Genomic DNA, 12,666 nt, shown 5'->3' with positions numbered 1-12,666 from the left:
ACATAATATTAATGTTAACATTTATAATATATAAATATTAGTGATGATGTTTTCTTCTGTATTATATGACTCTTAACCTTTTTTCCCAAAATACTTTCCTATATATTGTAATCCTATGAATGAAATCTCATTGTCTCCCCCAACCCCCAAACTGTGGGAAGAGTATTAATATCCCTATTTTGAAGACAAAACAAAAAGAGGTTGTAGTTCCCTAGTCGTACACCTAGTTAGTGGCAGAATTCAGGTTTCATGATTTCTTCTACTGTGCTGGTTTAAGACAAGGCTAGAGTGCAGTGGCGCAATCATAACTCATTGCAGCCTCAACCTCCCAGGCTCAAGCAGTCCTCCCACCTCAGCCTCCTGAGTAGCTGGGACTACAGGTATGCGCCACTACACCCAGCTGATTTTTAACTTTTTTTTTTTTGTAGATTTGGGTTCTCACTATATTGTCCAGGCTAGTCTCAAACCCCTAGGCTCAAGTGATCCTCCCACTTTGGCCTCCCAAAGTGCTGGAATTACAGGAGTGAGCCACCACGCCTGGCCTTAACTTTCAGCAATTTGTTCTGGTCAGAAATTCCCTAAAACGAAGCTAATGATACATGAAGAAAACTCCGTTTTATCACTTCAAATGGCATTTGTGATTTGCACAATTTTTTTTAAAGTAAAAAGATACAGGGTATTGTGTTCGTGTTATCATAACATTGTATTGTATTGTATTGTATTGTGTTGTGTTGTATTGTATTGTATTGTATTGTATTGTATTGTATTGTATTGTATTGTATTGTATTGTATTTATTTTCTGTGGGGCTTTTTTTTGAGACAGGGTCTCACTCTTGTTACCCAGGCTGGAGTGCAGTGGTACAGTCACAGCTCACTGTAGCCTCAACCTCCCTGGGCTCACTTATTTAGGGCTCAGTTTCTGCTTCTGTAAAATAATATTTTACTTCTCATTCTGGTTATGTGTCAGACTGAGCTAACTCAGATTACCCTTTTTTTTTAAACACGTAGGCTAAGTAAAATATACCCCAAGAAATGTTTAAATGCCTGGAAGAACTTGAAATAGAAATGCACAGGTATTTAAAACAAAGTAGCTCAACTACTCTCAGGGGAGTATGGAACTATGTGTAGCTATTAGGGGTTTAATGCTCACACAGACATAGTGGATATGATTTTGGGCCTTTAGGAGGTAGCTGAAAAGTGAGGCCTTGGCCGGGTGCGGTGGCTCAAGCCTGTAATCCCAGCACTTTGGGAGGCCGATACGGGCAGATCATGAGGTCAAGAGATCGAGACCATCCTGGCTAACACGGTGAAAACCCGTCTCTACTAAAAAAATACAAAAAAAAAAACTAGCCGGGCAAGGTGGCGGGCGCCTGTTGTCCCAGCTACTCGGGAGGCTAAGGCAGGAGAATGGCATAAACCCAGGAGGCGGAGCTTGCAGTGAGCTGAGATCCGGCCACTGCACTCCAGCCTGGGCAACAGAGTGAGACTCTGTCTCAAAAAAAAAAAAAAAAAAGAAAAAGAAAAGTGAGGCCTTTGCATAAAGTTAGGACCTCTGAATGGCTCCCCTGTCTGTTAAAGGAGAAATATAAAAACTCTACCTATTAGCTAGAGAAATAGTAGAAATCATAATATAAAATGAATAGTGGATTGGAAAAAAAACAGGAAATAGAACTTCTGGTAATTAAAATAATCATCAAAGTTTACATTCCATTTAAAATGTTACATAATTTGTAGGTATTACGGCTAACACTTAATGATAGTTTACCAAAGTGTGCTTGGTAATATGGTTAAATGCTTTTATATGTGGGGATTAGCTACAATATCGTATGTACAGTGTTTAGCATAGTGCCTGGTAGTTAGTAAGGGTTCAAGAAACGATGGCTATGACTATAATTATTTCCTCCCTGATTGTTAAGTAGATAACAAACATTTTTACAGTAATATTTTCAAAGAGAATAGGTTTGCACAAAGCATAGAACCAGATGAGTTCTGAGATTCTTTGAGTCACTCTTCCCATCTCAGCCTGGTTCAGCACACAAGAGGATGCTGCCTCTTTTTTGCTGATGATTTCTTTGCCTCCAAAATCTACTCCTTTCTCAGTATCCCAGTCTCAATTAGGGGTACCTGGTTGCTCAGGCCAAAAACCTTGCTGTCCTCTTGACTCCTCTCTTTCTCACACTCCACATCTATGCCTGTTGTCAGAATATATCCTGACTCTGATCACTACCACCTTCATTATTAACATCCTAATCTAACCATCATCATCCTTTCCTGTTTCCATAGTGGCTTCCTACGTGGCTCTTCTCTATCGCATGTCTCCTTTGCTGAAAACTCAACGTTTCCACCACCCAGAGGCATCCCGCATTCAATTTTGCTCCTTTTTTTCCCAAATGTTTTTTATGCGTTCTTAAATAATTGAGTTCATACAGTATCACTTTTCTTCCTGTTTCATGCAATTACACGGATTTTCCTCACTGAGATATTGTGTGTAAATAATCAGTCGTAAATGGTTATATAATTCCTCTGCTTGAATTTGTCTCACTGTGCCACAGTTTATTTAACTGTGCCCCTCGCTTTTCTTGTTTCTTTGTTTGTTTTGAGATAGGGTCTCGCTCTGTCACCCAGGCCGGAATGCAGTGGCACAGTCTCAGCTCACTGCAACCTCTGCCTCCCAGGTTCAAGTAATTCTCCTGTTTCAGCCTCCCAAGTAACTGAGATTACAGGTGTGCCACCATGCCCAGCTACTTTTTTGTATTTTTAGTAGACACAGTGTTTTGCCATGTTGGCCAGGCTGGTCTCAAACTCCTGACCTCAAGTGATCCACCTGCCTCAGCCTCCCAGAGTGCTGGGATTATAGGCATGAGCCACCACACCCAGCCCACCACTCTTACTTTAAGTTTTGTTGTGGTGTGAACGGTTTTATACATAAAGATTCATTGGATTTTAGAGTTTTTCCTTAAACTCTGATTCTGTCTCCTACTATATTTCCCCCTTATCCTTCCAATTCAGATACCCTGGCCTCCTTGCTGTTCTTAGACCTTTGCACTGGTCAGTCTCTCCGCTTGTAATGTTCTCCTGAATGTCTGCATGGCTTCACTGTCCCCTCATCCAGTCTTCGGCTCATATATCCACACCTTCTCAAATTGCAGTATCTAAAGTAGCAGCTCCCCCAACCTTTTATGCCGTTACCTCCTTACCCTGTCTTATTTTCCCTACTGGAATGGAGGCTGTGCAGCAGAAGAGACCATCTCTTTGGTTTACTGCTGAATCCACAGTACCAAGAACAGGATCTGGCTTACAAATATTGATTGAATAAGTGAATGAATAAATACACTATTGAGTTTCTACCATGTGTTTTACAAAGAAGAGTTAACATGGATTTGGGCAAAGCTTAATAGTTTCCAGCCAGAAGTTTTACCTTTTGGATGTTCGTTAGCTTGAAACACTTTAATGATATATGGATCCTTTATTTCCATATATGGAAAGGTGGGGAAAGTCCAGGTAGGAGGAATCTAATGTCTTGTTTTTTCTTGCCTATGCCTTCAATGAGACAAGTCTGACAAGGCTGCCTTTAGTGTGTCTGCACAGCACATATATTTTGTGCTTAGATATATAATTCCTTCTAGCCCTGGAGAACTTTGCATGTTTGGGGTACACTTTGGATGTTTCCCCCTATTTGCACGTGATTTCAGGTGAGATAGTAGTTTTTCTTGAAATTGGCTTACAGCCTGAAAAGTGTAGATTCACCAGAACATGAGAGAATGGGATTTTTCTGCCAGAAGGTGAGATATGGTATGTATGGTAGTTAGTGATGATTGGTTATCTTCTGGCAGTTACACTTAATCCCAAAAAATATTAAGAGAGATACACATAATAGTTGAACCTGTTATTGGCAAAGTGGTAATTCAGTGGTAACTTGCCAGTTCAAAATTAGGAAAAGTCATCATCGGCAAGTGCATCATGAGCCCTGCATTCTGCGGCTTGCGTGAGGTATGAGTACACATGATCATCTGTGGTTTGAGCCCAGTAGACATTGAAAGGGTGGTTTGTGATATGTGGTTCCAAAAGCTTGTTTGGAAACAAGCTTTTGAAGTTTTTCTTGTGGAATTTACAAAGGTAACTTTTGCTTCGCAACTCACTGAAATCCTTTCCATGATTTTTTAAATGTTTGTAAATTGTGGCTTGGTTTACTCAGTTGTACAGTTGACCTTTGAGCAACATGGTATGAACTGCATGGGTCCACTTACACGTGGATTTTTTTCAATAAAAGTTACACCAACTATGCCTCCTGTCTCCCCTTCTACCTCTGCCTCCTCCACTTCTGCCTCTGCTACCTTTGAGACAGAAAAACCAACCTCTCTTCTTCCTTCTCAGCCTACACATCATGACAACCAGGATGAAGACCTTTATGATGATCCACTTCCACTTAGTGAATAGTAAATATATTTTCTCTTCCTTACGATTTTCTTAATTTTTTCTCTAGCTTATTATTTTGTAAGAATTCAGTATATAATACCTGTAACATACAAAATATGTATGTATTGACTTTATGTTATCAGTATGGCTTCTGGGCAATAGTAAGCCATTAGTAAGTAAATTTTGGGGGAGTCAGAAGTTACATGTGGATTTTCAGCTGCGCAGGGCGTCAGTGCCCCTAACTCGTGTTGTTCAAGGGTTAACTGTACTTCCTGATTAAGGTGAGAATTGGAAATTCTCTGCCTCACATGCCAGTCTAGGAAACAGATAGCTACTTTTGTTTTCATTGTTGTGATTTTTGATCTTTTGAGAAGGGTCTTGCCCTGTCACCCCTGCTGGAATGTAGCTGCACAATCATGGCTCACTGCAGCCTTGACCTCCCAGACTCAAACAATCCTCCCACGTCACCCTTCCAAGTAGCTGCGAGTACAGGCCTGCACCACCATCTCCTGGCTATTTTGTTTTGTTTTGTTTTGTTTTGTGTAGAGACAAGGTCTCACTGTGTTGCCCAGGCTGGTCTCGAACTCCTGGACCCAAGTGATCGACCCACCTCTCCCTTCCAGAGTGCTGGGATTACAGGTGTGCGCCACTGCACTGGCCATTGTTGTGTTTTAATGTTATTATATTGTTGTAATTTGTAGTATTGATATAGTTCTTAAAAGCATCTTATTTCTTCCTCACAATACCCTGTGAAATACAGTAAGGCACATCAAGTGACTTACCCAAGTCATACCAGCTGTATAGTGACAGAGCACCCTAGTGGAACTCGGGCCTCTGACTCTGTGTTCCCAGTGCTTTCCAACCCGTTCCACTGCCTCTTACCATTGCAAAGGTTCAATAATTAAATTTGGTGTGGCAGTATCTGAAACGGCCACAAGATGGGTGTGTTGCTCAAAAATGTCTATATTCTTCTCCGTGCCCTTGGGATTTTCTTTTTCTTTATAAATCTTTTTCTGTCTCTGTCCTTACTTGCCTCTCTCTTCTTTTGTCTTTTTTCAGGCCTTTTACTTCTCCTATTCTCCCTCTTTCCCCTTAAAGTGAACTTGTTATGGGACTGAAATGTTTAATTTATTTCTTGAGGAGTTTAGATCCCCTGCTGCTAATCTGAAATTTAACAGTGTACCTCAAAACTCATTTAGCTATCCATTGACCTCTCCCCCTTTATGGGTAAGTGACCTGAGATAGAAAAATTGTTCCACTTCTGATAGAGGATCTAAAAGGCATTCCATTCTAAATAGATTATTCTAGAAGATCATTTATGGTCCTGGGAGCCCCACAGCCCTTTCATACAACTGTGCCTTGCATAGTCTTTAGAGGGGAATGTTGAAAGGTCTTTTAAATTTTTGATTCAAGAAATATGCGAGGGAAACTCTTTCTTCATATCTGTATAGGCATTTTTGAGAACAAGTGAGATATATGAGGCTAGTTTAGAAGACACAAGAATCATGCTCTAAGAGATGGCCCAGTCAGTCTCCTAGATCAAACCTGAAGACTTGACCATTTTGCCATAGAATCCTGCCTAAGATGAAATGGAATTGCTGAACCATTGCTTCATTTGAATGTATCATTTTAAACATCACTTGAATGTGCCAGACTTCAAACTGCTTATAAGAAAAGATTCTAGTACAAAAACCAAATAGCAGTGTCTCCAAATTAATATAATGCTTAACCATTTGCTGTTCAGAGAAACAGAAAACTCTTCAGCATTCGGGAGTATTTTCCCTTGGGGGATATTTTTATTCCAGAGCTTAAAAACAACACTAGTTTGAACTTCATTCTCTGTTCAAATTATTTGTGTAGTTAGTATGTATTAGATTTAAGCTGTCTAAGGGCTGCGACTTCATCAGTCTTTGTTGATGGATTCACAGAATTGTACACAATGCTCTTATATAGTGAAATAATCCTCACAGTGACCATATGAGGGCCTTTTAGGGATGTGCATACTGAGACGTAGAGAATTGATGTAAACTCTCAAAGGATATAAAGTTAGTAACTGATGGAGTTGGGATTAGATCCCAAGAGTTTCACACTCTAAAGTCAATTCTTATGGGCATTCTGCTTTACTGTAAATGGCGGATTGAATGAATGGGACAGGAGTCATTTGTGTGTTACCCCTTTTTGGTGATTTTAGTAATGTAATGATGGGTACCTCTATCTCTATGTCAGAGTTGAAACTTAATTCTCTACACACTACACAAAGTTCAGCTTTTCTTATAACTAGACCACACTCTAGTTTTATTTCTTTGTTCCTACCTTTTAGAATCAGATTTTATGAGGAAACTTCTGAATGGGTGCTCTCTTTCTCTGTAATAAACCCTAAATTTTGCCAGTTGTTGCAAGGGTAGCGATGGGCACTGCCTTCTTATTTTAATAAGCTGGTCTCCCTTAGTCCTTACCTGTTTGTGTTCTTTGCTACTAATTTGCTTCTTCCATTTTAGAAAAACACTATGGTGGTAGAACCAGAATATCTAATTCTACTTAGTGATCTTTGAAGGAGTTAAACTGTTTGAACAAATTAAATTAAAAGGCTCAGAAATTAAATAGAATGTTTATTTCCATTGATGAAGAATGCAGGCCTTCGAGACCCACAGACCTTGACTTTTATCCTGGCTCTGCCTCTGCTGTGTGACCCCAGGGTAGGTTAACATCGCAGGGTTGTGAGAGAATAAGATGATGCCTTGAAAGTGGCTGCTGCTTCCATCCCTCAAATACCAGTGTTCTTCTGGCCTGCCCTGTTTTGACCTTTGCCCAGGCATCCAGAGCACTTTCCTTAAGTCAGTTCAAGTCAACAAACACTTACAGATTTTCTTGCGTGTTCAGCACTGAGCAGGCCACAGATAAATAAGAAACAGGAATTACCCCAGACTTGCATTCTCATGCTGGCACTGCCACTGAACCCTGGGTCCTTGACTTTGGACAAGTCACCTATCTATGATATGGTATGATGTGATCCATCTATGGTATGATAAGTATCACCTGCTATATAATCTATATAATCTAGATAGATAGATAGGTCTAGGTCTTACTTCCTCATCAGTAAAATGAGGGAGATAATCCCTGCTCTGCTCATCTAAGTAAGTTGTTTTGAGAAGTAAATAAAATAGTAGATTTGTAGACATCTTGTTATCTTGAAAGTCCTGAGTAAATCTCAGGTTCTTTTTAATCAATAACTGAAAAATCAGTCCCTGTCCTGAACGTTAAACAGGAAGATAGACTTGTGTCAGATTTCTTTATTTAGCTTTCTGATAGTCCTACCACATGAAGCAATGAAGACTTTGGAGTCAGGATCTCCTTAATGTACCAGACTCTTGCCCCATACTGTCCACCCACTCACCCAACAACGTGCTTCTCTCTCGCCATGCAGAGCTACTAATGTTCAACCTCCCACCTCACTGGACTCCCTGTGACTCCAGCTCAGCACGGATTCTGATTTTTGCAACACTTTTTTAAGCCAAACTTGGAAAGCAGCTCCACTTCCAATGATAGCCTGTTTCATGCTTTTCTGTGTTAAATTGACTTTGTTTAAAATGGCTCTTTGTTTGCAGCACATATTCAGAGGGATAGCTGTGTCCCTTGATTCAGGACAGGATGCCAGGTAATAATGACAAATAGTAGCTAAAATTTATTGAAAATACTCCACTGTGTGCTAGGAACTTTTCTGAGGACTTTATATGTATTTTGTTTTTTGATCTTCATAACAGTAGTCTTCATAAGGACTGTTAGGATTTTTACAGATGAGGAAATAGAGGCTTAAGATTAGGCAGCTTGCCCTTGGTCACACAGTAAGTTATTGGCAGAACCAGGACTCCAGCCTTGGTCCGTACCACCTGCACAGCCCAAGCTCTTAGTGGGCAGGTTGTACCATGTCACGCCTGCCCAGGTGAGCAGCCACTCTCACTCTTTCTCCATGTGTGTGGCCCTTGCCGTCACTGTCTATTCCAGGGGCTGATCAGAGACCAGCTTCCCCAGGGCAAGTGGCATAGATTTTAAGACAGCACATTATCCACTTCCTGTGACAGATTAATGACAAGTGAGTGACCAAAGGAGAGATGTTTTCGACTGAATTTGTGCTTCTATCAAAATAACAAACTGGCAAGTATCAAGTCTGTACTTTCTCTCTAATTTAAGGTTTCTTAATCTGGGACAATGCACAGGCCTCAGGGGTTCCATGAGCCCTCTGAAATGGTATGTAGAATGTTTGATTGTGGAGGGAGAGGGGAAGTTGGCTTTTGTGCACTCTTTATTACAGAGGAACCATGGCTCTCAAAAGACTTTCAAGTAGTGCTATTTCTAATGGTGTTAAGAGTCCTGGTGCTAATACAGTGGGGTATAAGGTTGGTTTTACCAACAAACCCAGTCTTAAGTATTTGTTAGGCTTCTTTTCCCCCCACAAAGTATATTTAAACAGAACAAGGATTGAATTTCAAATTAATTTTCTTTGAGGGCAAAAATACCTCTGTGTGAAGCTGTGATTTCCAAAGCCTTCTGATAGGAATCAGTGAACAGCGGGTATGATTCAGAGCTCTGAGTCTAAATCCATAGCTTCCCTTGCTTCTTGAATTCAATTAAAAGTTAAAAGTAAGAGAGAGAGAAAATGAATCTTGGACTTCTGAATCTCTGTTCATTAAGTATTTTCAAGCTTACTGTGTGAAATGCATTAGGAATTTCACAATGAATAGGACTTCCTGCCCTAATGGAGTTTGTGCGTTGGCACCTATATATATCTTTGTATTGCTAATGCATTGCACATGGTAGTGCTCAACTACTGGTTAAATAAATGTCCCTATTGCATCTTTATTAAGGTAAAAAGAAAGCCTTTGGCTTTGATTTGTTTAACATCCTGTTATTATGAGTCCCAGTTACTTTCCAAGCATTGAGCACTGGAGATACTGTAGTAAGGATAACATATATGGCCTGTCTCCTGGTGGGAAGACAGAAAATTAAGTAGAAATATAAGTAATTGTGAGCTTGGATTGCTGCCATGGAGGAATTGACTTGATGCTATGAGAAGAGTTATATAACTGAAAGACCTGGCCTGACAGGACAAGAGTATGAGGGAAGGGTTTGCTAAAGAAGGGGTATTGGAACTGTAATCCCAAAAGTGAAGAGGAGTGAGCCAGGTGTGAGGTTGTCTAGGCAAAAGGAACATGCTTGCATTGCACGCCCACTTTGGTTGCCATTTCCATTCAGAAGAAAAGTCAATGCAAGGAAAAGAGAGTACTTTCTCAGTAATTTAGCAAGCATTTCTGGGTACTCGCTATGCATGAACAGGGGACAACAATGAGTGAGAGACAGTTCTGGCCTGAAGAAGACATTCATAATGTCATAGGCAGGCCAAGAGATGCTGGCCTCTCCCAGGTGTGGCCTCAAAAGGAGGCTTAAAATGTTCCTGCTGCTGCTGGCACCATTTGGTTCCCCATTCGGGTTTCAGGCATCAGTCTTTATCTTGGAGTTGGTGCCTCAAAGGCAGCCTAAACTAGTTGATGCATGCTGCAAAAGTCAGCATCAACCGTCAACCCATGAGAAGCTTTGGTGTTTTTATTGATTTTGTGTTTGTGGTGAGTGTTTAAGGGAGAGAGGAAGGGTGGGAGGGAGAAAGAGAGAGACTGAGAAGAGGTGAGGGTGAAGATGGGGAAAAGACTGAGCTGGTGAAGAAGTCAGGACTCTGGACCAGCAAAGTCTGTGAAGACAGCAGAGCTTTGTGTACACCCATTCCTGAGAGGTGACCCCTGAGGACTGATTCGGAAGTAAATGAAGACCGTCAGCTAGAGAAACAAGCAGAACTCTTAGAGAAACCCTGGATAATTATGAAAATGATAGTTAAACAGCATTTCTGTTTTTCCTAATTATAAAAATAATTCATACTCAATGCAGAAAACTTGGAAGACATAGGAAAAATGAAAAGAAACACCCATATCCTATCATGAGAATGTAAGAAACAAATGAGATGTTGGTCCATGTAAAGGTTCTGTTATTTACCAGGTACTTATCACACACTCTTGTTACATATGATACTGAGAGAGAATCAACCCTATTACTGTGAGGGTGAGGCAGCTATAATAAGGGTTAATGAAATATAGAAGACATTGTTTTGTAGTTAGCCTATTAAAACATATATCTATGGGGAAAAATGTTAATTCTTCCTTATCCAGCAAGAGAATGAAAAGTTGAAGAATCTTGAAGATTTGTGAAAATGTTTTACAGGATTTGGTGTCAATTCGTTTTTTTAAATAAAGTGCCATGGGAGCCTCATAACCACCGCCTTTCCTCCCATTTACTCAGAATGCAAAAGTACTGGGATGAAGTGTTTGCTGTTCACAGCCTCATTTATTTTCTGTTCCACTACTATTGATCTGTTAGGATTGTCTATACACTTATTGATTGCATAACATTTTACTTAGATGTTGTCTTCGTGAGTCACTTAAGTACACAGCAGAAGTTTACCCTAGCATTGGCCCGAAACTGCAGAAGATCTCAGCTTAAAGATGTCCTGCTCCAGTTTGTGGCCTTACCCCAGGTGTTGAGTGAGCATCTTTCTATAGAGGTCAGCTGGAGCAGAATGCTGTCTTCCTGGCTGCCTAACCTTGGGCAATAGCCAGACTCCAGAAATAGAGCTCTGATTGAGGCAGACCTGCAAACAGCCTGACTAGGGGAGGTGTCCACAGTCAGTGGGAGAGGAACACACTCTCCCACTGAGAGCGTCTGGAGACACACCAACACGCAGCAAACGTGGGCCTATCCCTTCCCCTTTCTAGGTCTTATTTCTTCATCTATAAAATAAGAAATTTGGAGTGGAGTAGATCTGAGAGTCCTAGTTACCTGGACCTGGGGACTAACAGGCAGATTTCCAAGTCATCACTTTAGTGCTGATTACTAAAGCTTCAGGAAGGGATGACCATTAGTTTTATAATCATTCTTTTAAAATATATATATATTTAGATGGGATCTCACTCTGTCACCCAGATGGGACACAGTGGTGCAGTCTTGGCTCACTCCATTCTCAACCTCCTGGGCTCCAGGGATCCTCCCACCTCAGCCTCCTGAGTAGCTGGGACTACAGGCACATGCCACCATACCTGGCCAATTTTTGTATTTTTTTGTAGAGACAGTCTTGCTGTGTTGCCCAGGCTGGTCTCAAACTCCTGGCCTCAAGTGATCCTTCTGCCTTGGCTTCCCAAAGTGCTGAGATTACAGGTGTGAGCCACTGCACCCAGCCATAATCAGTCTTTAAACTACACACATCTGGTTTTTTTTAATCACTTTTCTATTATATCTCGTAATTTTTGAACATGTAATTTTAAAAAATGTCATAGGGAATGGCTAGCTGTTCAAAGGAAGGAAAGATAGTCACCACCCAGCCTGGGCAACATAGCAAAGCTCCATCCCTAGAAAAAAGTAAAAATCAGCCAGGTGTGGTGGTGTGTGCCTGTAGTCCCAGCTCCTTGGGAGGCTGGGGCGGGAGGATCAACTTACCACAGGTTGTCAAGGCTGCAGTGAGCTGAGATCACACCACTGTACTCCAGCTTGGGTGATAGAGAGACCCTGTCTCAAAGAGGAAAAAAAAAGGCAGTTACATCTTGAAGGTGTGTTGCCCTTGGTTATAATTTAGTTTGAAGAAGGAGACAGAACCAGCCAGTAAAGAGGGGAAAGCCTGTTACATAGAAGGAAAGCCAAGAGAATAAAGGGAGAAAAGATTTTCTAGAAGAAAGCAGAGTGGATTGGTCATGTTAAAGCATGAAAGTCAGGGAGTTTTGAAGTTTAGTTGGGGAGATGTAAGACCACTGGACAGAGTAAAAAGACACCACTGGAGTCCTTCAACAGGGTTCTTTCATAGAGAAGTCAGAGCAAAGGCCTGACTTACATTAAGGAGGGGCAGGTCTTGAAGCAACAGAGGTGAAGATCTAGGCCTGTGGTTTGCAGTGGTTTGTAAGAAAAGGCTTGAGAGAAAGAGAACAATAATCTGATGGGGTGAGAGGGCATCTAAGCAGAGTAGTCAGCAGAGCTGTGTTTTTAAGGGTAGAGATAATTGTCTATTTGAAAGCAGCACGGAAGGAGGTAGGAGAGAGGAAAGGGAGGGGATAGAGAGGTGCTAGGATAGTGAGGACTTCAGATGGAGTCCAACTGCCAGGGCTCACATCCCAGATCTCCCAGTCCCTTATTGTGTGACTTTGGTCAAGTTACATAACCAAC

At 41.1% G+C, this 12,666-nt stretch overlaps 1 protein-coding gene across 20 annotated transcripts in view; it reads left to right on the top strand.

Moving 5' to 3' along the window:
• Positions 1-12,666, top strand: part of RABGAP1 (RAB GTPase activating protein 1) — a 175,632-nt gene that overhangs the window by 146,199 nt on the left and 16,767 nt on the right. The window lies entirely within an intron of this gene.

Source organism: Macaca fascicularis, chromosome 15, assembly GCF_037993035.2.
Source record: "Macaca fascicularis isolate 582-1 chromosome 15, T2T-MFA8v1.1".
Lineage (NCBI taxonomy): Eukaryota > Metazoa > Chordata > Mammalia > Primates > Cercopithecidae > Macaca > Macaca fascicularis.
Note: the sequence above shows the minus strand (reverse complement) of the source record. Positions and strands in the feature narration are given on the sequence as shown.